We start from the raw sequence: 13,561 nt of genomic DNA on the forward strand, positions 1-13,561 counted from the left end.
ACTGACTGCCTGACTTCTGGTCTGTTATCCTTTTCATGGGATTCTGGCAGTTTCTGGAGCAGAGCCGTTGGAAGGGTGTGTGTGTATATGTGTGTGTGTTGGATACTCACAGAATCCAGGGAGGGAGGGGCTGCGCTCACCATCCTTGAGGTGAGTCCCTCTCTAGACTGTGGCCTCCTGTAACTCACCTGTGTAAGTTCCTGGACCAATGGATACAGTCCCCTTACCCCCATGTCCAAGCTGCCTTTGTTAAGAACCACTTTGCAGGGGCTGGTGCTGTGGTCTAGCAGATTGGGTCACTGCCCACAATGCCGGCATCCCATATGGGCACCAGTTCAGGTCCTGGTTACTACACTTCCGGCTCTCTGCAATCGCCTGGGAAAGCAGTGGAAGATGGCCTAAGACCTTGGTCCCCTGCATCTGCATGGGGACCCAGAAGAAGCTCCTGGCTCCTGGCTTCGGATTGGCTCAGCTCCAGCTGTTGCGGCCAATTGGGAAGTGAACCAGCGGATGGGAGACCTCTCTCTCTCTCTCTGCCTCTCATTCTCTCTCTGTGTAACTCTGCCTTTCAAGTAAATAAATAAATCTTTAAAAAAAGGCTCCTGGCTGCTGTGTGGTTTGGTCCTGGCTGTTGCAGCCATTTAGGGAGTGAACCAACCGATGGAAGATCCCTCTGTCTCTCCCTTTCTCTTTCTGTAACTCTGAATTTCAAATAAATAAATAAGTAAATCTTTTTTTTTTTTTTAAAGAAACTACTTTGCTTCAGGAAACTCTGTTCTTAAGCTTGGATGGTAGACCTAGCTCTGTTAGGGGCTGGGGGAAAAGGCTGTGTGAGAGAGAGGGAGTGTGGAAGCAAAGGATCATAAAACAGGGCATTCCAATCACAATCTAATGGTGCACGTGACGCCAGGCCGCCTGCAACACAGGCGCCATATTTTCTGGTTCCAGTCTGTCAGTGAATAATGTGACACAGATGTTGCTGAATATTTTATGATTAACTTGCCTCAGGAGTCTCTAAATGTTTTATAATTTTCTGGGTAAAGAAAGCAAGCATCCAGGGCTGTGTGCTTTTAAACAGCAAGCTCAGAATCATTGTAATTCCTTCTTGCCAGAATCACACTGTGAAAAGAAGACAATGGCAGAAAGGTGAAAGCCTCAGTTCGGTGTAAACACAGGAATGTAGCAGCTCACCAGAGGGGTGCAGGCTCAGTTCAGGGCCTCTGAGAAGATTATCTGGCTTGAGTACGGACATGATCCATCTTGAAAACTGAGGTTAATGTCTCCAGATGTCCCTGGGTGAAGGCTTCTTTGGCTCAGCTGTTTGCAAGAGATAAATTCCATCTCAAGATCAGCTTTTGTGGGGATAAGAAGTGAGTCTTCTTGGTGTTCTGTTCTTAACCTACATTTGCATTTTCCTAAGCAGCAGAGGGTGCTCTTCTGATAGCAATCTGGGCTCACCTCAGAGGGAATGCCAAGTGCTCTAGGTGTGTGTGTCTACAAATCAGCTGGTAGACACAAGAAATAGACAGCAGGGGAGGAAGGGTGAAGCAGTGTAGAGTAACCATGAGGTCAGGAACTTAGGATTGTGGATTCGAGTCCCAGCACTGCTTCTTGTCCTGGATTGAATGACTTATGCTCTTCAGTTGCCTCACGGCGGTGGGGGACTTCTTTCTGCCAAGGGCCATTCGGATATTTATAACATCATTCATGGGCCACACAACATTATCAACTTAAAAATTAGCCTGCTGTAGATTTATTGAATTTTGAGTCCCACATGCAATTGCCTTTGCAAGGCCAGACCAAATGATTTCTCAGGCCTTAGATGGCCCCTGGGCTGAGTGTTCCCCACCCCTGCATAGTGATAAATTCTAACTATTGGTAAAGCCCTTGGCACAATGCCTGTCCTATACCAAGTACTCAATAAATGTTAGCTTTTAAAACAAGAAACAAATGGCCTTGGGTTCCAACTGGGAGAAGAGAGGCAGAAAATGAACAGGAAGCCTGCTCACCTGCTCACACAGGACACTGAAATGACTCATCCTAGAGAATATTACATAGAATAAGGTTTTGTGCACGACAGGGCTTCAAAAGTATATTTTAGTACAAAAATTTTTGATGTCCAGGAACAGGTTGTTTATAATATGTATTTCCATGAACTTTTTGAGGTGTCCTTATATAAACTCATTAATTTTTTTTAACATTTATTTAATGAACATAAATTTCCAAAGTACAGCTTATGGATTACAATGGCTTTTCCCCCATAACTTCCCTCCCATGTGCAACCCTCCCCTTTCCTGCTCCCTCTCCCCTTCCATTCACATCAAGATTCATTTTCAATTCTCTTTATATACAGAAGATCAGTTTAGTATATATTTAGTAATGATTTCAACAGTTTGCACCCACATAGAAACACAAAGTGAAAAATACTGTTTGAGTACTAGTTATAGCATTAATTCACAATGTACAGCACATTAAGGACAGAGATCCTACATGAGGAGTAAGTGCACAGTGACTCCTGTTGTTGACTTAACAAATTGACACTCTTGTTTATGGCATCCATAATCACCCTAGGCTCTTGTCATGAGATGCCAAGGCTATGGAAGCCTTTTGAGTTCACTGACTCTGATCATATTTAGACAAGGTCATAGTCAAAGTGGAAGTTCTCTCCTCCCTTCAGAGAAAGGTACCTCCTTCTTTGATGACCTGTTCCTTCCACTGGGATCTCATGCGCGGAGATCTTTCATTTAGGTCATTTTTTTTTTTTTTTTTTTATATACAGAGTGTCTTGGCTTTCCATGCCTGAAATACTCTCATGGGCTTTTCAGCCAGATCCGAATGTCTTAAGGGCTGATTCTAAGGCCAGAGTGCTGTTTAGGACATCTGCCGTTCTGTGAGTCTGCTGTGCATCTCGCTTCCCATGTTGGATCAATCTCTCCCTTTTTTATTCTATCGGTTAGTATTATTCAGACACTAGTCTTGTTTATGTGATCCCTTTGGCTCTTAGTCCTATCATTATGATCAATTGTGAACAGAAATTGATCACTGGGACTAGTGAGATGGCATTGGTACATGCCACCTTGATGGGATTGAATGGGAATCCCCTGGTGTGTTTCTAACTCTACCGTTTGGGGCAAGTCAGCTTGAGCATGTCCCAAATTGTACATCTCTTCCCTCTCTTATTCCCACTCTTATATTTGACAGCGATAACTTTTCAGTTAAGTTTGAACACTTAAGAATAACTGTGTATTAATTACTGAATTCAACCAATAGTATTAAGTAGAACAAATGAAAAAATACTACGAGAGATAACGTATTAAGTTATTCATCAACAGTCAGGACAAGAGCTGATCAAGTCACTGTTTCTCATAGTGTCCATTTCACTTCAACAGGTTTCCCCTTTGGTGCTCAGTTAGTTGTCGCCGATCAGGGAGAACATATGATATTTGTCCCTTTGGAACTGGCTTATTTCACTCAGCATGATGTGTTCCAGATTTCTCCATCTTGTTGCAAATGACCGGATTTCATTGTTTTTGACTGCTGTAGAGTATTCTATAGAGTACATATCCCATAATTTCTTTATCCATTCTACTGTTGATGGGCATTTAGGTTGATTCCAGGTCTTAGCTATTGTGAATTGAGCTGTAATAAACATTAAGGTGCAGACCGCTTTTTTGTTTGCCAATTTAATTTCCTTTGGGTAAATTCCAAGGAGTGGGATGGCTGGGTTGTATGATAGGGTTATATTCAGGTTTCTGAGGAATCTCCAGGCTGACTTCCATAGTGGCTTAACCAGTTTGCATTCCCACCAACAGTGGGTTAGTGTCCCTTTCCCCCCACATCCTCGCCAGCATCTGTTGTTGGTATATTTCTGCATGTGAGCCATTCTAACCGGGGTGAGGTGAAACCTCATTGTGGTTTTGATTTGCATTTCCCTGATTGCTAGTGATCTTGAACATTTTTTCATGTGTCTGTTGGCCATTTGGATTTCCTTTTTTGAAAAATGGCTATTGAGGTCCTTGGCCCATCTCTCAAGTGGGTTGTTTGTTTTGTTGTTGTGGAGTTTCTTGATTTCTTTGTAGATTCTGGTTATTAATCCTTTATCTTTATTTTTTTTAATTTTTTTTTGACAGGCAGAGTGGACAAGTGAGAGAGAGAGACAGAGTGAAAGGTCTTCCTTTGCCGTTGGTTCACCCTCCAATGGCCGCCGCGGCTGGCGCGCTGCGGCTGGCGCGCTGCGGCTAGTGCACCACGCTGATCTGATGGCAGGAGCCAGGTGCTTCTCCTAGTTTCCCATGGGATGCAGGGCCCAAGCACTTGGACCATTGTCCACTGCACTCTCTGGCCACAGCAGAGAGCTGGCCTGGAAGAGGGGCAACCAGGACAGAATCTGGCGCCCCAACCGGGACTAGAACCCGGTGTGCCGGCACCGCAAGGCGGAGGCTTAGCCTACTGTGCCACGGCGCTGGCCTAATCCTTTATCTGTAGCATAGTTTGCAAAATATATTTTCCCATTCTGTCAGTTGCCTCTTCACTCTCCTGACTGTTTCTTTTGAAGTACAGAAACTTCTCAATTTGATGCAATCCCAAATGTTAATTTTGGCTTTGACTGCCTGTGCCTCCAGGGTCTTTCCAGGAAGTCTTTGCCTGCGCCAATATCTTGCAGGGTCTCTCCAATGTTCTCTAATAATTTGATGGTGTCGGGTCGTAGACTTAGGTCTTTAATCCATGTTGAGTGGATTTTTGTGTAAGGTGTAAAATAGGGGTCTTGCTTCATGCTTCTGCATGTGGAAATCCAGTTTTCCCAGCACCATTTATTGAATAGACTGTCTTTGCTCCAAGAATTGGTTTTAGATCCTTGATCACATATGAGTTGGCTGTAGATGTTTGGGTTGATTTCTGGTGTTTCAATTCTGTTCCATTGGTCTATCCATCTGTTTCTGTACCAGTACCGTGCTGGTTTGATTACAACTGCCCTGTAGTATGTCCTGAAAGCTGGTATTGTGATGCCTCTGGCTTTTAAGCTCATTAGTTGATTAAAATAGTCCTTTTAGATGTGAATACCTTTTGCTTACATCATTTTATGTTGAATTTCTACTTGTCTGCAAGGCACTGATTTCTTTTCACATCTGAATGATGTGACAATGTGACTTTCTGAAATAGCAGTTTGGAATCTTCCATGAAACGATCCTGTGGTTTTTCAGGGAGAAATGATACACCCAAGAATAAAATCAATTTGAAGAAAAATGATAAATAACTGTTAGGAGGTGATTTTCAAACCTTGGGCCAGGTTTTGGGTTGGAAAAAGCAGAGGAAATGGCTTCTTACCACCCACTCTTCAGTTTGAATTGTGGGAGATTCCCTTGACACAGTTGATAGACAAGGAGAGTTCTTACGGCTCTCAAGCTTTCAAAAATACCCCTATCTGGCCCTTTCTTCCCTCCCAAATGATTGCATAAAATATATTGAGGTAAGACTAGGTTCTCAGCAATTTTACAAGCTTCTGAGGTGATTCTTATATTCACTCTACATGGTGACCCCCTTGAACTACAACTCAATTTACTGATGTAGAAAGGAGTTTTTGGTGATGGAGAGAGTAATCATCCATCTTCTATGAAGCTTCTGGAATGATAGCCTTAACTTAGAAACCTAAGAGGTGAAAAACTTTCAGTGCCCCTCCCTCCAGTTTCTAGGAAAAAGTTAAAGGTTTCAATTAAGTCATGCCTTTTCAGGGTCTCCCCCTTGCTACCTGTCTCACCTCCAGTTTCTATTCCCCTTACCTGTTTTCCCACACCCTCTCTCTAATCACAGCCAGTGCTTGCAGTTCTAGACGTGGCATGTCACTGCATGGAGCCACACTTTCGTCAAGCTTTCCCTTCCTCCTGCTCGGTTGCCTTCATCTCTTTCATTTTCGAAATGCTACTCATGCTGAGACGTGCAACTAGAGAGGGAACATTAGCTGTTGCCTCCCAGTGTCAAACATCGAGGATATTTTTTAAAGACCATGAAAGATCCTTTGTTCATCTTTCATTTCAAGCTCAAATGTCTTCCTGTCCAGATCGTTGTCATAAACATGCAAAGGAGGACCAAGTTTGAGGCAAAAGAGTGACAAGACTCTGGCCACCAAGAGAGCATCTAAAGGTCATTAAGTTCAACTTTTTGTGAAGCACTAAACATTCAGGGTAATTTGCTATCCTTGCAATCACCTTGGTTTATAGGTGAGGATAGAGCCAGAGAGAGCGCGAGTGAGTGAGCAAGTCAGCAAGTGCTGTGTTCTTGCTGATAGCATTGCTAGAGCTCTGGTCGGCTGGCCGCAGGTCCTGTCTAGCTTATAGTGCACTGTGCAAATGGCACCTTTCCTTTGTAAGTTCTATTGCGTTCATTCTAGACAGTAATGAGCAACCTATATATGATGCAAAACAGAGAAAAGATCATTATCTAATTTTAAAAGCTGCAGACTAGGAAGGGGCTGTAGAAAGATGAATCTCACTTCCTGTCTGCAGACGTGAATGATAGCCCCCCTTCCATGAAATGCAATCTCAACTCCAGTGACACTCTCATCTGAGACCATGTAGGGGACCACCGAGTCCCTGCCAGGCTTTTCTCTTACCTCACATTGTTCTACAATGAAACTTTAACTCTATTGCCTGTTTTCTCTCTCTAGGGTGTCTGGGTTTGTTTCACTCCTAGAAGATTTCTAAAAAATAAAAGTATTTTTTCCCAGCTCTATTTTCTAAGAGAAAGGGATTTTACTCAGTCAAATGTCTATACTGAAATGTCAAAGTTATCCTTACGTAAGACTAGGATGCAGGCTGAACCTTTCCTGCGCCTGGAGGCCAGTTACTGTCCTGGCTGGGATCCTGAAGGGTCCTTGTTGGGAGAAAGGTAGGTTTTTTTTTTTTTTTTTTTTTTTTTTTGACAGGCAGAGTGGACAGTGAGAGAGAGAGACAGAGAGAAAGGTCTTCCTTTGCCGTTGGTTCACCCTCCAATGGCCGCCGCGGCCGGCGCACCGCGCTGATCCGATGGCAGGAGCCAGGTGCTTTTCCTGGTCTCCCATGGGGTGCAGGGCCCAAGCACCTGGGCCATCCTCCACTGCACTCCCTGGCCACAGTAGAGGGCTGGCCTGGAAGAGGGGCAACCGGGACAGAATCCGGCGCCCCGACCGGGACTTGAACCCGGTGTGCCGGCGCCGCTAGGCGGAGGATTAGCCTACTGAGCCGCGGCGCCGGCCGAAAGGTAGGTTTTGTTCACTCCCATGAGCACCCTGGCCCACTGATGTACTTTGGAGAACATGGTGTGGTGAGCATATGGATCTGTTTTGCCTCCTCTAAGGGGGGAGTTGTTTCTGACTCCTAGTTTCCATGGATCTTAAGAGACAACAACAAAAGCAGCTATGTTCACTTCTTTTCCAAGGGAGGGACTCACTGTTGGAAGAATGTCTTACACACATCCTACCAACAATTGGAATGAGAAAAGTTAGTAGAAATAATGAGGGGATAAGGGAGTACAGTCTGCAGGGTTATATCAGGTTTTTTGATTGGCTGAAAGATGGCAGAGAATAAGAGAAGAGAGACTGGGAGGAGAGGGATGCCTGTCTTTGTGAAGATGACTTTGCTTCCTTCCCGGCAGTGTAAGCATCCCATAGAGGAGGGAATTTCCCTCTGTCTTGCCGTTATGTTTGGTGACTCATGGTGGTTTATCAGGTGTAGGCAATTTCCTGGTCAGTGCTGCTCAGTGGCCAAGTAGGTCTGCATTCACACTGTGGTCACAGGCAGGGCAAACTCTCCTTGTTAAGCGAGAGAGTCTGTGTTGAAACCAAACTCATTCATTTAATTTTCTCACTTGTAAGCTGGGTCTGAAAAAATACATATTTATAATGAAATGGAACCATAAATATAAGATAAAAATAAAACCATAAGAATTGAGGAAAATTAAATTATTTTTCTCTTTATAAAGGGAAGAAAAAAAAACCCTATGGGCTTATTTCAAATAGCAAGATTTCCAGTAATTTAAAAAAAGTTTGCCTTTATATATAACTTTTAAGAAAGATAATGTCACTCTATGTACCTTTTTAAAAAAAAAAGATTTATTTATTAAAAGGCAGTGTAACAGTCCCCATGGCCACCACACTGGAGACTGGCAAGCCCAGGAAGGGAGAGCCCTTTAAACTCCTAGGAATTTTAGATATTGAAACATTCCCTGTGCACAGGCTTCAATATGATATGGTTCATTAGATCTGTGGTGGCTGGCCTAGGATGTTTTTTGTTAACTAGCAGAATCAGAAGGTCCTATGATGTCAGAGTAGGAGGATTGATCTTGATGACTTTAGTGTGCTGGTTCCACTATAGATACAATTTTGCAAAGCAAAGAATCCAGGAAAGAATTGCCAGAGAAAGAATTACAAATAAGATTTTACCTGAAAGTACCCACCTCAATCCTGAAAGAAAAGAAACCAACAATAGCAGCAATTAAGAAATCTCAAGCATAGAAAACTAAACATAGTTCCCTGAAGAGTTGGGATCAACCACAAGAAATATTTTATACAATAAAAAAGCTTTAAGCAAGCCAAAAAAAACCCATCCCCCCCAAAAAAAGGGCAGTGTCACACACACACACACACACACACACACACACACAGAGAAGGAGAGAGAGATATTGTTGGTTTACTCCCCAAATGGCCACAATAGCTGGGTCTGGTACAACCTGAAGTCAGGACACAGGAACTCCATCTGGGTCTCTGACATGAGTGACAGTAGCCAAAGTATTTGGGCCATGACCTGCTGCTTTCCCAGGTGCATTATCTGGGAACTGGACCAGAAGGGGAGCAGCCAGGACTAGACTGAGTGCTCCGATACGTGATGCTGGTATCACAGGTGGTGGCTTAACATGCTGAGCCATGGCACAGACCATTATTCTGTGAATCTTACTTATAGTCTTTTTGTTATTTATTTTATTTTATTTTATTTTTTTTATATACAGAAGATCAATTTAGTATATATTAAGTGAAGATTTCATCAGTTTGCACCCACACAGAAGCACAAAGTGTAAAATACTGTTTAAGTACTAGTCATAGCATCAATTCACATTGGACAACACATCAAGGACAGATTCCACATGAGAAGTAAGTACACACTGACTCCTGTTGTTGACTTAGCAACTTGACACTCTTGTTTATGGGGTCAGTAATCTCCCTAGGCTCTAGTCATGAGTTGCCAAGGCTATGGAAGCCTTTTGAGTTCGCCGACTTTGATCTTATTCAGACAGGGTCACAGTCAAACTGGAAGTTCTCTCCTCCCTTCAGAGAAAGGTACTCCTTCCTTGATGGCCCCGTTCTTTCCACTGGGATCTCACTTGCAGAGATCCTTCATTTAAGTGTTTTTTTTTTTTTTTTTTCCCCAGAGTATCTTGGCTTTCCATGCCTCAAATACTCTCATGGGCTCTTCAGCCAGATCCAATTGCCTTAAGAGCTGATTCTGAGGCCAGAGTGCTATCCAGGACATCTGCCATCTGCCATTCTTTGAGTCTGCTGTGTATCCTGCTTCCCATGCTGGATCGTTCTCTCCCTTTTTGATTCTATCAGTTAGTATTAGCAGACACTAGTCTTGTTTGTGTGATCCCCTTGACTCTTAGACCTATCAGTGTGATCAACTGTGAACTGAAATTGATCACTTGGACTAGTTAGATGGCACTGGTACATGCCACCTTGATGGGATTGTATGGGAATCCCCTGGCACGTTTCATTTTAAAGATATAGCAGAACTTAATGTGTATAGAAATCTAAGCAATCCATCTTTAAATATGAGAAAGTTCGTATTCATAAAATCCTTCCGTTCCATTCTGATTTCATGATATTCAGTAATTATTCCTAACTGATTTATTATATGCTTTGGTGACAAGTTTGACTTAAATCCACAACTCATTAAATTTGTGTTTAGACATTAAATCTATGTATTGCTGTGTCTTTCCCTACCTGACTCTCTGGAAAGAGTGCTGTGGATATCGTCTTCATGATCTAGTTCTTAAAAAATCCTCAATATTCCAAAGGAGTTAATGAGTGGGAGGCATTACATTTATTACATTTGTTCTTTAAAACATTTTAAATAAGAAATGAATCCATTAAGCAATCTGCAAGGAAAGCCATCTCTCTCAGGGATTTCCATTTTAATAAAATTCCTCAAATACACAGTTTTTCTTTTGTAATTTAATTTCTGCTGCAGACATCCATCTAATTTACTTGTGATTTATCATAGTTTTAATTTTGGTAAAATTAGTGGTCCATATTTATGAAGAGGTAATCTTATTTTTTTCCCTTACCTCATTCAATTTTCAATGAGTGAAGGGGCTGGTGTTGTGGTATAGTGGGTTGGGCTGCTGCCTGTGATGCCAGCATCCCATATGGGCACTGGTTTGAAACCTGGCTGCTTTACTTCTGATCCAGCTGCCTGAGAATGCACCCAGGAAGGCAGCAGAAGATGGTCCAAGTGCTTGGGGCCCTTCACTTACGTGGGAGACCTGAAGGAATTTCCAGTCTCTTGGCCTTGGCCTGGCATAGCCCTGGCTATTATGGCCATTAAGGACATGAACCAGTAGATGGGAGATTTCTCTCTCTCTCTCTTTCTCTTTCTCTGTCTCCCTCCCTGTCTCTCTCTCTCTGTCTCTCTCTGTAACTCTGCCTTTTAAATAAATAAAACATGTCTTAAAAATGAGTAATTTGTCTTTTCCACTAATATTTAGTTTTAGAAGTTAATGCTTTTGAACAATAACTAGGTTCACACGTTCTTCTCCAGCTGTTACCTGGAACTTGCTGGAGCCAATGGTGCCTAATGTTTATCTTAATAAGAAATCAGTTCTTTAAGATGCTGGTTGAGACATCTGTGTCCCATATCAGAGTTCTTGAGTTCAATTCCTGATCCTGGCTTCCTGCTGATGTATACCTTGAGAGGCAGTGTTGACGACTCAAGTAGTTGTACTCCTATCACCCATGAGGAGGACCTAGATTGAGTTTTTGGCTCTGGCCATACCTATTGTGGGCTTTGGGGAGTGAACAAGTGGTTGGGAGCTCTGTCTCCCCCTAAATGAAATGAACACTTTGAGTTCCCTACATTAAATTGTCAGATTCAACTTGTGGGTTCTTGAGCAAGTTGCTTACCTATATTCGTGGCAGAATATCCTTGTGTATATAGAGAAAGTGCAGTCATTTCCTGCCTACTTCAGAAAAAGGCAGTAAAGCCCAGTGGCTAAGGCAAATGATGTCTGTGGTTCTGGAGTCAGATGGGCCAGTGGTTAAGTCTTAGCTTTGCTACTTGGTGCAGTGTGATCTGGGAAAATTCCTTAAACTTTCCAAGCCTCAGTTTCCTCATTTAGATAGGAAAACAGCAAGAGGGTGATTATTAAGATGAAATCCAACCATATGTTGTATGTGCTTGGTATAATGATGGGCATTAAGCTTCCTGAATCATTGTGGTATATTTAGGTATATATTAGTGAAGATCAGATAAAATATGAGGGAGTCTTCAAAAATTTCATAGAAAATATGTGTCACCTTAACTTTCCCTTTACCCCAGAGCACTGAACAGAACTTCCTGGCCACACCCACCACACACCTCTATGTATTACATGAAAGTAGACACTCCACTAATCTACACAGAGATAATCCAAAGATAAAAGCCACCACAGCAAAAAAACAAAGATGAAACCAAAGAGTATCTCCACAAATGCTGAGTAACAAACACACCAATTCAGGAAACAAGAATAAGGAAGACAACATCATACCCCCAAAAGAATGTAACACATCAATGCTAGATTGTGAAGATGAAGAGTTTGAAGAAATGTGGGAAAATGAATTCAAAAATTTGATCATAAGATTACATAGAAATAATCAGAAGCAAATGCACAATCTAATGAAATTCATACATGACATGAAAGAAAATTTCTCCCATGAAATTAAGATCTTAAAGAGAAAGCAAAATGGAATCTTGGAAATGAAGAATTCAATAGAACAAATAAAAAATGCAGTGGAAAGCCTTAATGACATAATTGGTGAAGCAGAAGAAAGAATATAGGAATAGAAGACAAATTACAGAAAGTTATACAGTCAGACAAAAAACAAGAAGAGGAAATTAGAAAACTAAAAAACACTTTTGGGAATCAACAGGATACTATCAAACGACACAACATATGGGTTCTAGGAGTTCCTGAAGGTGTGGAGAGAAAGGATTAGAAGGCCCTTTTAAAGAAATAATAACAGAAAACTTCCATAATTTGGAGAAAGAAAGGGACATCCAAGTACAAGAAGCACATAGAACTCCTATTAGACATGACCTGAAAAGCTCTTCACCACAACACATTGTAATTGAACTCTCCATAGTAAAACATAAAGAAAAGATTCTAAAATGTGTACAAGAGAAATGCCAGATTGCTTTCAGAGGATCTCGTATTAGACTCACAGTGGACTTCTCATCAGATAAGGAGAGAATGACGTGATATATTCCAAGAATTAAGAGAAAAAAACTGTCAACCAGAATACTGTATCCTGTAAAGCTTTCATTTATGAATGAAGCTGAAAAAAAGACCTTCCAAAACAAATTGAATTTGTCACCATTCATCCAGCCTTGCAAAAGATGCTTAAGAACGTGCTGCACACAGAAACACAGAAATATGTCACTATCACAAAAGAAGGTAAAGGAAGAAAATCACCCCGTAAAAGTACAGAGGAAATCCAAAGTAAAAAATAGGCATATTTATGGAAAAATGGCAGAGAAAATTTGTTACTTACCAATAGGCCCCTTGAATGTAAATGGCCTACGCTCCAGTTTAAAAAAAAACACACACAGACTGGCTGAATGGATTAAAAAACAAAACCCATCTATCTGCTGACTACAAGAAACACATCTCTCCAACAAAGATGCATGCAGACTGAAAGTGAAAGGATGGAAAAAGCATTTCCATGCCTATAACCAAGGTGGGACTACATCAAATTGAGAAGTTTCTGTACTGCAAAACAAACACTCAGGAAAATGAAGGGGCAACCGACAGAATGGGAGATATTAATTGAAAACTATGCAATTGATAAAGACTTAATAACCAGAATATATATAGAGATCAAGAAACTTAACAACAGCAAAACAAATAACCCAGTGAAGAAATAGGTAAAGGACTTAAACAGACATTTTTCAAAAGGAGAAATCCAAATGGCCAACAGACACATGAAAAAATGTTCAGGATCACTAGCCATCAGGGATAAGCAAATCAAAACCAAGATTTCACCTCACCCCTGTTAAAATGGTTTTCATACAGAAATCAACAAACAACAAACGCTGGTGAGGATGTAGGGAATAAGGTACCTTAATCCACAGTTGGAAATATAAACTGGTAAAACCACTATGGAAGACAGTATGGAGATACCTCAGAAATCTGAATATAGACCTACCATATGACCCAGCCATCCCATTCCTTGGAATTTACCCAAGGGAAATGAAATCAGTAAATAAAAGAGTTATCTGCACTCTGATGTTTATTGCAGCCCAATTCACAATAGTTAAGACATGGAAGCAATCAAAATGCC

At 41.6% G+C, this 13,561-nt stretch overlaps 1 pseudogene; it reads left to right on the top strand.

Moving 5' to 3' along the window:
- Positions 1 to 8,114: 8,114 nt before the first annotated feature.
- On the top strand, positions 8,115 to 8,469 carry LOC100341998 (cytochrome c oxidase assembly protein COX20, mitochondrial pseudogene; annotated as a pseudogene).
- The last annotated feature ends 5,092 nt before the right edge of the window (positions 8,470 to 13,561 follow it).

The sequence above is a fragment of the Oryctolagus cuniculus genome, chromosome 1 (assembly GCF_051225735.1).
Source record: "Oryctolagus cuniculus isolate XC-2025 breed Fujian yellow rabbit chromosome 1, ASM5122573v1, whole genome shotgun sequence".
NCBI classification, from domain to species: Eukaryota; Metazoa; Chordata; class Mammalia; order Lagomorpha; family Leporidae; genus Oryctolagus; species Oryctolagus cuniculus.